Below are 11,736 nucleotides of genomic sequence, written 5' to 3'. Positions count from 1 at the left end.
CAAAGCTCTTTTTCAGACTGTCTGTAACATTAGCTGCAAACGTCGCTTTTGGGTGTGTCAATAAGTTGCACTTAAGGAAGCTACAGTGTGCATTCCTTGATTAATTTTGAAAGCTATGTAACAAAGACATTTTTTAAATAATGTTCCCATGTTGAAAATTAAGCAAAACACAAATATCCCACTAAGTGTTTGGGTACATTCCTCAGCAGTGTTGGGTGTAACGCGTTACAAAAGTAACGGAGTTACAGTAATATATTACTTTTTGCTGTAACGAAGTAATGTAACGCATTACTAATGAAATGTGGGTAATATATTACCCGTTACAATGCTCAGTAACGCAGTTACAACACATTTTAACCCGAAATTAAATGGTGTTTTGTTTTTTAAGAATGTACTAACATAGCGAGACATTCCGACACCGGACAAATTGTGCGGGTAGATTAGTAAACCTGGTGTTTACCCTTCAGGCTTCGCGTCGAGATCTTCGGGGAAGTTGAACGTTATGCAACCATTCAAAAAAGAGAACGTAGCGAAAAATACAAACAACACATTGTGTCAGGTGCGCGTGACCTGCTCCGCTGCGCGTGCATCATTTCCAAAGTGCTTCCACAACAGTGACACACATCTGATCTGTGGATAATCATTTATACGAAAATGGTTAAACCAACCATCACTAAACGCCAGCAACACTGCATCTACTGCAGACAGTAGCAACAGGTCAGATGCGGACATCACGCTACCCTCCGTTGTGGACACTAGCTTACTCCCGCCTGACTCGCCGGCCCCGGAGCAGCAGTCTTCGTCGCCCAAAACTACGCCGCCCCTCTGCGGCCCGCAGGTGCCATGTATATCTAAACAACTACCCGCCTGTACAGTGGGGTAAGGCGGTCATTTTGCAGCTTGTGGTATAAAAATAGACAATGGCTAGAATATGCATGTGAAAATAGTACCATATTCTGACATGCCTGTAGAAATGTTGGGTCAAAAATAATGCATACAATAGCACAGATGCCTTCACCACGAATGGCTACAAAAATATCTCATATCCCAAGCTTATTATCAACGAGCTGATGTTGCAGCTGAAATGTTCTCCAGGTCACAAAGTCAACCTCACATAATGATGTGATACCAGTTTTCAAGCACAGTAAATATTCTCTTCCCATCGTATATGATGGGACCAAGCTGATGATGTAGTAGGCTACATGGTTTTAATAATACTTTTGCCTTTCAATGTTTGCCATTTCAAACCATGAGCATGGTTTAAATAATATTTGCCTTGATTTACAATATGTTAACCTTCATTATAGTCCTTGACAGCGGTCTGTACTGCTGTATTAACAACGTGTCACATGTTAAGAATTTACAATCAGAATCGAGTATTCAACTAAGCCCTGTAATACAAGTTGTTAGTAGCCTTAAGGGCCTACACAGTTGTTATGCTATACCACATTGCCCTTCACTGGATGCATAATGAGCTGCACTAAAATACATTTTAGCATTTAAAATACCTAGCTATTCTTTTGCGGTTATTTTGGTGAAAGTAACTAAAAAGTAACTAAAGTAGTGTAACTCATTACATTTCAGAGAAAGTAATATTGTAATGTAACTTATTACTTTCGAAAGAGAGTAATAAGTAATATGTAATATATTACATTTTGGAAGTAACTTGCCCAACACTGTTCCTCAGCCAGAGACTGTCAGAGTCAGTCCCAGCCAGCGGGTTTATTGTGCTGTGACACTGACCATAGCCAGCTAACTAGGCAGCACACACACAAACACACAAACACACAAACACACACACACAAACACACACACACACACACACACACACACACACACACACACACACACACACACACACACACACACACACACACACACACACACACATCCTCCACCAGCAGCACCATCGCTGGGTCCGTACCGGCTTCTTTGGGCTGTAAGTGGGCAGCCCGGTAGCTTTGGGCCGTGTCGGGTCAAAGGAGCCCGGCAGGAGGACGGCCATCTTTAGCGGCTGCTGTCCCTCTCCACGACAACTGTTGACGGGCCAGAGAGCTCCAACTGGGCTGGGCACGCTCAATAGCTCCCATTGACAAGGCACTTCCTGGAGGCAGCAGTGCACAGAGAAATATGTAGCGAAGGAGAAGACGATGCAAGAAAAAGGAGAAGAAGAGAAGATGGAGGCCGGAAGGAGAGTGGAGAGAGACGGACGAAACTGACAAAACACAAGGAGTTGGGAGGAGAACAAGAGAAGAAAGGATTCTAAAAGAGGAAATCATAAGAATTGGAAAAAGAGTAGTGGCGAAGAGAAAAGAAAGGATCAGATATGGAGGCTAGAGTAATGTAAGAAAAACACTGAAGAGAGTTTAATGTGTAGAAAGGGACTTGAGGAAGAAAAAAGACAGAAGGAAGAGGTGTTTTGAGCTAAATGCTAGCGCCGGCATGCTAACATGGTAACAATGAAATGCTAGCCTAACAGGCTGATGCTAAGCAAGCAGTGTTGACCTTTGTCCAGAATGTTAGCATGCTAATATTTGGTAATTGGCAATGGATACAGCCGAGGCCGATGGAGATGTCATTAGAAACAAAATATTTTAACATTAACTTGAGTATTGTACATGTTTCATCCTGAAGGAAACATGCACTTCATGTCTTTGCAATCTATTCCAAAGTTGTGAATATATTTAATTTGAACTCTCAAGTGCAGTAGTGACAAACATTTTAAATAAAAGTACAATCATAAGACATAATGTAGATTCAAAACACCTAACCAAAGACCCTACTCACTATCTAACTACTACATTGTCCAAAGTAATGTATTCTATCAGTCTAAACATTGGTCGGATAGGTAAGATACTACAGTAATAATCATATAGCATTAATCGAAATAACAGAACAATTGCTACAGAATAAGTTACTGTATATCGTGTGCAAAACCTGAATGTCTACAAAATTTTTTGTCATTTTTTTCACCAATTGTTGTGATATTTCAGTCTAGACCGAAGTGTTGGACACATTTACCACAGCGTCTCACCACTGGGCTTAAAATGAGAAGAAGAAAACAGAATAGTCTAAGCAGAAGAAAGAGTACAAGAAAAGCTGTGAAAGTGGGGACTGGGTAGAAAACGGAGAAAAAGATTGACAGTTGCAAGATGAAAGTCAACAGAAGGGAAGGCCATGAGAGGAAGAAAAGGAAGCAATTTGATTGAAAAGTTGAAGGGTTTGGTGAACACAGTGTAGACCTGAATGCATGTATCACATAGTACAGATTGCCTTCTTCTCCCCCTCTCTGCCATCTCCTTCTCTTCTTCAGCTTTTTGTTTATTCCGCTTCTTTGTCCCTATTTCGACTGTGAACAATTATCTCATCTGGAACATTCTTCCTGATGTTTTCGCTACCGTATCAACAAACATCCACCACCTGTTCAACCTTTCATCTGAACAAAGAGCATCATGTCGCCATCTAAGATTAACCAGAGACCTTAAAAACAAACTACCTCACCCAAGCTACCAAATGGTCCCTTAACATTGGTTCAATAGGTGATATACAACAAATATAGACATATAGCTGAATTGGAACAATGTGATATAGGAGCATACTTGCCAACCTTGAGACCTCAGAAATGGGGAGCATTTCAAAATGCAAAATGGGGGGTGGGGGGGGGGGGGGGGGGGTGGGGGTACTAGTGGATCGCCGGAGCTGTTAGATTAACATTAACATGCCTATATGGTAGTTCTAAGTGCAATGCCTTGCGGCCTGTAGCACCATCCTTGATGGAGCATATGTGTGGGCGGGAAAGGAGTGAGCAGAGAGTAGAGTAGTTGTCGATTTTTGTTCTGTTTTCTGTGACTATCTGCCTCACCCTCTCAGACTTTCAGTTGCGCGCGCTACTAAAGAGACGTGTTACCATGGAAACCAAACAATGGTGTAGCTGTATTAACGTCCGAGTGGAAACAGTCCTGAGTAAATCTGATTTTGTCAGAAATTGGGAGAAATGCGGGAGAAATATGACCCCGGGAGGAAACCGGGAGAGGGCAATGAAATCGGGAGTCTCCCGCGAAAATCGGGAGGGTTGACAAGTATGCATAGGAGTCAGAAGATTACCAAGTTATTAAGCTACATCGTCTGCGAAACATGAAACCTGTACACGGTTTGATCCGATCAATCCTCTTGTTGATTTGAGTCTGGACCACACCGCTGAGCTAAAATAACAAGTAAAATATAAGAGGAAGGAAGTGGGGATAGGGAATGAAAAAGGGAAATTATTGACTGTTGTAAGATGAAAGTCGACACAAGCAAAAGCCATGAGAAGAAGAACAGGAGGCATTTTAAATAAGAGGAAGAAAGATTTCCCAGAGGTATCCAGCTCCCCCTTTCTCTCTCATCTCCTTCTCCACTTCTTCTTCTGCTTGTTGTTTTTTCTGCTTCTTTCGACTGGGAACAATTCCCACATCTGGAACATTCTTCCTGATGTTCTTGCTACCGTATCAACAAACAGCCACTACTAACATCTCAACCTTTCATCTGAACAGAGACAACCGGGTCGCCATTATGTCGGCATCTGGAACTGCAACCTGTTTGCTTATCTGATGCAGAAAAACGTTCGGTAATAACGTGTAAAAATGTACCAACAAACCACGGAAAACTAACTTTGATCCATCTCCAGATAGTTTACCAGCCACCAAATGTTGAAGATTGGTTTTTCCCTGTTGCATCTTTCTTATATTTCGTTTCTCCTACAAAATGTTTCCCTTGGCAATTATTTATTATTTGCTGAAAGTCATCTCTGAGAAGAAAATAACCAATTGCAAATGTGGATCTCTCTGTTTAAAAAATATGCCAAGGAATACAAGAACTCACACTTGAAAGAAAGTCACAGGCTGTAGACCTCATTAGACATTTCGGGAGGCCACACTTTTTGACACAGAACAAGGAGGGAGTAAGTTATAGTTCAGTGAACAGATGCTGCAATGTGTGCAGTTTGCAAACTCCTGCAAAAATAAAGATATATTCATAAACAGTATGAGACATGTTTAATGAGGATGTTAAAGCTATAATAACAATCACTGAGAGCTTTTTTTCTTTGTGGTGTTTTGAACTTAAAAGTGTGCTTTGTAGTAAAAGTGTGGGTCTTGTCAAACACATTTATACAGAAATGCATACATAACCTAAAAGGGCACTTAGCATATCTTAGCAGTCCTTCCAGGACAAATAACCTCTCTTGCAATGTGAACAAACGTGATAAATCGCCACGTAATTTGGGGCTATTCAAAATGTATTGGGGTCTTTCTTGGCCAATGCTACACCCTTCCTTGTTTTTCCATCATCCTACTGAAAATCCAACAAACTGAAACCAAAAACATTTAAGTAACACCTTTATGGATGTAATACAAGCCATAGCCAGGTTTACAAAGTATTGTAAATTAAGTTTATTACATAATTAAAAATGAAAAACCTGAAGGTTATTTACATCTTAAGGTGCTTCCGTAACTTCTCTTTACTTGCTTGCTAGCTTTGTTGTGGATAGCGCTACAAATGTACGGTTGCCCTTGATTTTATCAGAATCTGATTTAGTTTAAACCACATCTGGCATTAAAAAAAATATGCACAGCAGGGCAAAACATATGGCATATCAACAAGAAGTGTATGTTAGGCACATTTTAAAAAGGCAGATGTTTACAAGGCCGAAAAGTAGATTGTAAATTATAAAAGCCTTTGGCAGGATTCCTGCTCCTGCACACCTGCCTCCCATCAGCTCATCGTCCCGACCTGCTGCTCCTCGACAGGCTGAAAGCATAAAGGCCGCTCTTTGCAGAAAGTCTTGTCAGATCTTACTTTGCCTGGTATCAGACTGCCAGTCTGTTGTTTAACATTACATGTTACTTGTTAGACGCTTTTATCCAAAGCTACTTACATACTCAACACTGTGGGCAATCCCCACAGGAGCAATTAGGGGTGAAGTGTTTTGCCCAGGAACACAACGACATGCTGACTGCAGTGGGGTTTGAACCTGTGCTCCTCTGATCCGAACACCAACGTACTAGTCCACTACGCCACAGCCTCCCAACATGAAAGCTTGAGTTTAGTTTCATTATATCTGTTGCTGCTGTGTCAAAGTTGGGCCAGTTCTTCCTTACTCTAGCACAGGAGAGAATACCTATGAGAAGAAAGAAAGAAGAAAGTACAGAAAAATGCCTTACTTTATGTGTGTTGTTCAAGACAAGCAGCACAGAAAACTCTAACATCAGCACTTAATGTGGCTGATGAAAACATTGTGAAGGATTTAACACGGCTGCACTAATTTAGTTTTTGAGAGGAACTTGTTTATCTTAAAATGGTGTCCCTATAATCCAAAATAAGGCTTCAAACTTGGACAAAATACTGAAAATCCGACTAAGGTTTGGTCAAAATCCTACCATATTTTCTCCTATATACAATCATGCACTATAGAGCTTGTTAAATCATGAATGATGTGCTGAGAAGTCACAGCCTGAGTTTTGAAAGTCCAGTATATCACTGGATGAAATGAAGAGGGGTTGTGGTTGTTTTTTCAGTGGATGCCCACTTGAGTGAAAGGCTGCACCATATCTTCCCCGCTGTTTAGACTGAATTGCTTTTTGAATAAATTCCATGGCTGATTTCTCATGGCTGTTAGCGCCTCGCTGTTCGTCTCTATGAAGGGAGGGTGAGGGAGAAACACTCTCCAAACCTAGTTAGCACCCGGCGCTAAAACTGTCCGCACCACAGCAGCTAACACAGCTCCGACCCTCTCATGGTGGGAAATAGATACCCCATCCCCGAGGTCATAAAACCTTCTTGCTAAGCAGAACACCAGGTTAGTCTTCAGGGTGTGTTCAAGAGAAGAAGAAAAACACACTGTGAGACTATCAACAAAAAAACCGAGGTGAAGGAGAGAGGCGAGGGGAGCTGTTGCCTGGCAACCGTCAGGCCTGACAGGTGCATTTGCAGCGATGGGATGTTGAATTCATCCGGTTGTTAGTTTCCTCTTTAAATTGTTTTTGCTTCCTTTGGTGATCACCAGTTGTAAAGGCATCTGCTCTGCAGCATCTTTGTCTCGGAGTGAAGGACTTCAGGATATGTTGCTTCCTAATAGTTGATTTAACGTATTAGGAGTCGCTTTGGATAAAAGCATTAGGGAAATTAAAAGAAATGTAATGATTTCATTGATACCTAAACTTAAAGGGGACCTATCATGCAAAATGCACTTTGTGATGTCTTTTATACATAAATATGTGTCCCCGGTGAGTCGGGGAACTCACGCAGCGTCAGAAAATAAAACCCTCTCTTTTTTCCTCCGTACCCAAATCTTTTTTAAAACGGGTGTACAACAAGCGGATACAGATTCCATCCGAACTGACGTCAAATTCGGCGGCGTACCCACAGAAAGTTGCTATCAGAAACAATGCCTGACGTGTTTGGGACGTCTTTGTTTACATTAGCAAGCCTCGTTAACACTCAGAGCTAACCTGTCCAAGAGAGCACATGTGTTTAAAAAGCAGGAAATAAAAAAAGAACTCACCTTGTGATAAACCTGCAAGAGAAAAAGCATTTGAGCTCCATACTATTTCAGAAATAATCCTTGACGTGGTTTAAACAGAATGGCGTTTTATCACAACCGAATTTAACTATCTCCGGTAGAATTCTGATCAGGCATTAGCTCCGCCTCCTCTTATCTATTTTTTTCAAGCTAAGGACCCAAAATCGGCATTTCTCTAACAGGGCTTTAAAAGAGGGGTTTGAGCAATATGAGGCATGGCTACAGTGGGTGATCTGTTTGGTATTTTGAAAACAAAACTTCACAGACATGTTTTATATAGGTATGACTATAGGTATGACCCTACAATATATGTTTCAAATATAGCATGATAGGTCCACTTTAATGCATCGCTTAGAAAGAGGAATTAGTGTTATGTTGAAAACTTGGTATGCCATTTATTTTTGTTCTCCGGTGATACAGTAAATAATAGTTCCACAATTTCCACAATCCTGTCATTTCACTTCATAATAGGTTCATAATAACCTAGAGGATGATGTTTAAAAGAAATTCAGAAAACGCCTAGTATATTTGACAAGGCGTAGATGCTATCTTTTAAAACTAAAGTAAACTAAATCACAAAAAGGAGGTGATTATTTACATTAATCAATGCATTCATTTAAATAATAAGTGGGACATCTCGACATTGCAAAATGTTTTAAACTTCTTCAATAGCTGAAAAAACGCTTGTTTGAGGTGGTGTTTGCCCTGGATTTGCCCTGTTGGAAATAGAAATGCCTTTGATAAATAATGTCAGACCTTGAGCTGTTTTCTGGTGTCTGCCTCTTCTTTGATATTTCTAATACGTGTGAATGTTTGTCACGATTATTACATTTCTATTGAAGACTGCTTAAGTCAGGACAAAAACCTACTTACATTGAAGTAGAAATATTTGTTTTACGTTTATTTATGTGTTAGTCGTCTGTCGCTTTATTTTGTACTCTTATCTAATCGCATTACTTGAAGACTGACAACATGTGAGACTGCAATGTAAGCCAAAATGTGTCTACTATTAAACTAATAAGCCAGAACCTATTTATCTAACAGGCCTTTGTTACATGTGTCCCCTTGGCATCCCTGTATGAATAGTGATATTGTGATATCATTGTTAGACGATATTGTGATATCATTGTTAGACGCTGCCCGGAACCATCAAATATCCATAGCTCATTTTTCCATCATTCAACTTTGATAACATTCGCACCTGCATACAATGAGTCCCTGCTGCTTACGCTGCATACTTCCTTTTAAGGCGTGTCCGAAGCCTCAGATCAGCAAGTTTAATTCAGAATCAAATTCCCATTCCCCCTTTTATACCCTGATCCTCTTTCCTTATCAGCTAAGTGCTAAAATAAGACCACCAGAATAGCCATAACACTTAAATATCCCTCTGAGGTTAACAAGACTGTGCTTTAAAAATGAAATCTACCCATTAAGCCACTATTGGAAGATTTTAAGGCTCTCCCTATGGTGCACAAAAAGGTGGAAAAAGAGGATGATTGAGTCTTAATCACCCTCAGACTTCACTCACATACATGGAGCAGGGGGGTTTGGGGGGTTGTTGGGCGGGCATTAAGGAAGGAGAGGTGGAAGGCTTTACAGGTGAATAGGTGGGAGGGTACGGATTAAAAATCGAAGGAGAGGAGAAAAGCCTGGAGGTCAACTTGACTGCCAAGACGCTGCCTTTCATGCTGCCTCGGTCTCCCTTTCATCTGCCGCTCCTGCCTGAGGAGAAAAAGGATGGGCAGGGTGAGGAAGGGGTGAGGGGGGTTAGATCTTGAGGGTGAGGCAGGAGTACTGACACAATGCATGCATGGAGAGAAAAAAGGCAGGGTGGTTATAAATGGATGCTCATCTCTCTGATTTGAGATGCGTTTTTTTGATCTGCTGATTAACATTCGTTACACATTGCATCACATTCAAAGGGCCGTTTTATAATTTATTTTAAGCAGACAGATATTGTCAAAGGATATTTTTATGAACCTCACACAGATTGACCGTCGCGTTGCCCTGAGACCCAGAGAGGCTGCTTTCATTACAGCTGTACAGTAGCTGCTGGCGCTGTTGGCCACATTTCTGCTGTGATATCAAGGCTTTAGTGAAGGGTTGAAGAGTGGGGGGGGTCGAACGACAAGGGCCACAGCTGGGCAGCTGTTGGGGAGAGCCGAGGGTCCCTCAGGTCCTTTTTTAAATAGGCCTTTTCATACAACACCCACTCCAAGTACTCAAAGAAACAAAGAGGGTGAGGAGCCCAGCCAAAGAGGACAACGAGTGCACCATAAACAGAACTGGAGAAGGAGATCCCGCCTGTTTACGGACAACAGACGTAAACTGTCGTTCCCTCTGTTGTGGAAAGAGTGAGCCCTCGGTGTCTTCTGTTACATGGTTGTTATTTCATTATGTCAATAATGGTCAAGTGGCTTTCTGTGCAATGTAGAAAACATCAGGTGGGAAGAGAGAGTTAAACTCAACCAGACGTTTTGGTTAAATACACTTTACCATCGGATGCTTTGAGACAAAATATTTGAAATGCAACCTCTGTGAACTTTGTAGAAAATATAACTATGAAGTGTTGTGTTAACCAAATACTTTGTGCTCAAGGTCTAAAGCCCCATAATGACCTCTAAAGGCTGCCATGTTTATTACAGCAGACAATATCTAGATGTTGACAGAGTAAACAATTACAACAAATCTGGTTTTGGGTGGGAGCTGACGAAAGCACCAATTAGTCATCAATATGCTTGTCTTACTTGATTTTCTTTCAAAGGCGCTTAACGTTAACAACTTGAAAGTAAAAAAGGATGAGTCTAAGCCAAAACTAGAAAAAGTCCTCTGGTTGTAAAAGAAAGCAATTCCTGTGATCCAATGTGATGGAAGTTTTGTTTCCTTGAGTGAAAAATAATGCTTGTATCCTCCTTGGGAAACAGATCCGCTCTGAAATGTGATGCGTTCTTCCTTGCTTCATGCGACATACTTCTAACAAGTTGGATGAACCATGCATCAGTTTTTTTTTCTAAAATCCTGACAAACAGGCCCAAAATACCAAGAAGAAAACCTCCCCTCGATGGCGAAATGAAAAATAATTGAAGGTGTCTTTCATACAAATCTTTTATAATGTATGGAGGCCACAGGATATCTTTCTTTGCCGTACCACAGGTGGGAACTGTGCATGTTGGCATCAAGGCTGAGTGGCTGATTTCATTAAAGTGAATTGATGTTGCTGGTCTGGCTGGGTCCTGAGAAGAGGACAGACCGAATACAAATGCAGAAATATTTTGTGAATTAACCAGTTGTTTTGGGAAGATGTGTTTTTTAATAGGACACATTTAAAGTGAATCATTCAAATGCCTTTATAGTATAGCCTATAGGATTATGGATATGTACTGTTTAATGGCCCATAGAGAGCTGGTGTGATGGCACCTAGAATAAAATAAACAATGTACATAAGCAAAATCTCAACTGCAATCAAACAACAGCTGTGTAAGCATGGTTGTGTAAGTCGAAATTCATAATGCGAAATATGCAAAAGACAGCAGGAGTCGGGGAAACGGATCCTTCGCCGCTAGAACGTGAGCCTGTCCTCGGGCAGGACATGAGAAGGAGACATGGAGGGAAGAGGAAGGGGAAAAGGAAGCGGAGATTATGTTTATGAAGCGCCCTCATTATGTAACCTTATAGCAGCACATTGCAATCACGGCCATTCCAGGAATTTCTCATGGGTTCACATGGAGTAAAATGGCGTCCGTTGTTTTTCTGGCTCGGCAGCTGTCGCCCGCTCGGCCCTGTGGTCGCGGAGGATTGTGGCCCCGATGAGGCAAGACATTGTTGAGGGAGCATAAGTGCAGCAAAATGCAATACCCCAAGAATGTAAACCCCGACCCCCACACCCCCCCGAGTGCTGTTCTTACAATTATCACACTCCCATGTTCATCACATACATTTGCACTGGGGGTTTTCTTCAGGGCATAGCTGTGAAGTGAGTAAAAGATGGCATTTTTCGGAAGTGTTCTGGCCTAAAAGATATAAAATCAGGATGTTTATAAAGTGTGTAATTGACATTTTGGGATCCTGAATGCAAGTGCACAATAGTAATATAATTTCTCTATTTTATTGGTTTCCAAATTGCAAAGCGGTACTTTTTTTCTGGAGCAATGCGTTATGTTTGATCTGTCCTGTGTTAA

This window comes from Notothenia rossii, assembly GCF_949606895.1.
Source record: "Notothenia rossii genome assembly, chromosome: 7".
Classification (NCBI taxonomy): Eukaryota; Metazoa; Chordata; class Actinopteri; order Perciformes; family Nototheniidae; genus Notothenia; species Notothenia rossii.
Note: the sequence above shows the minus strand (reverse complement) of the source record.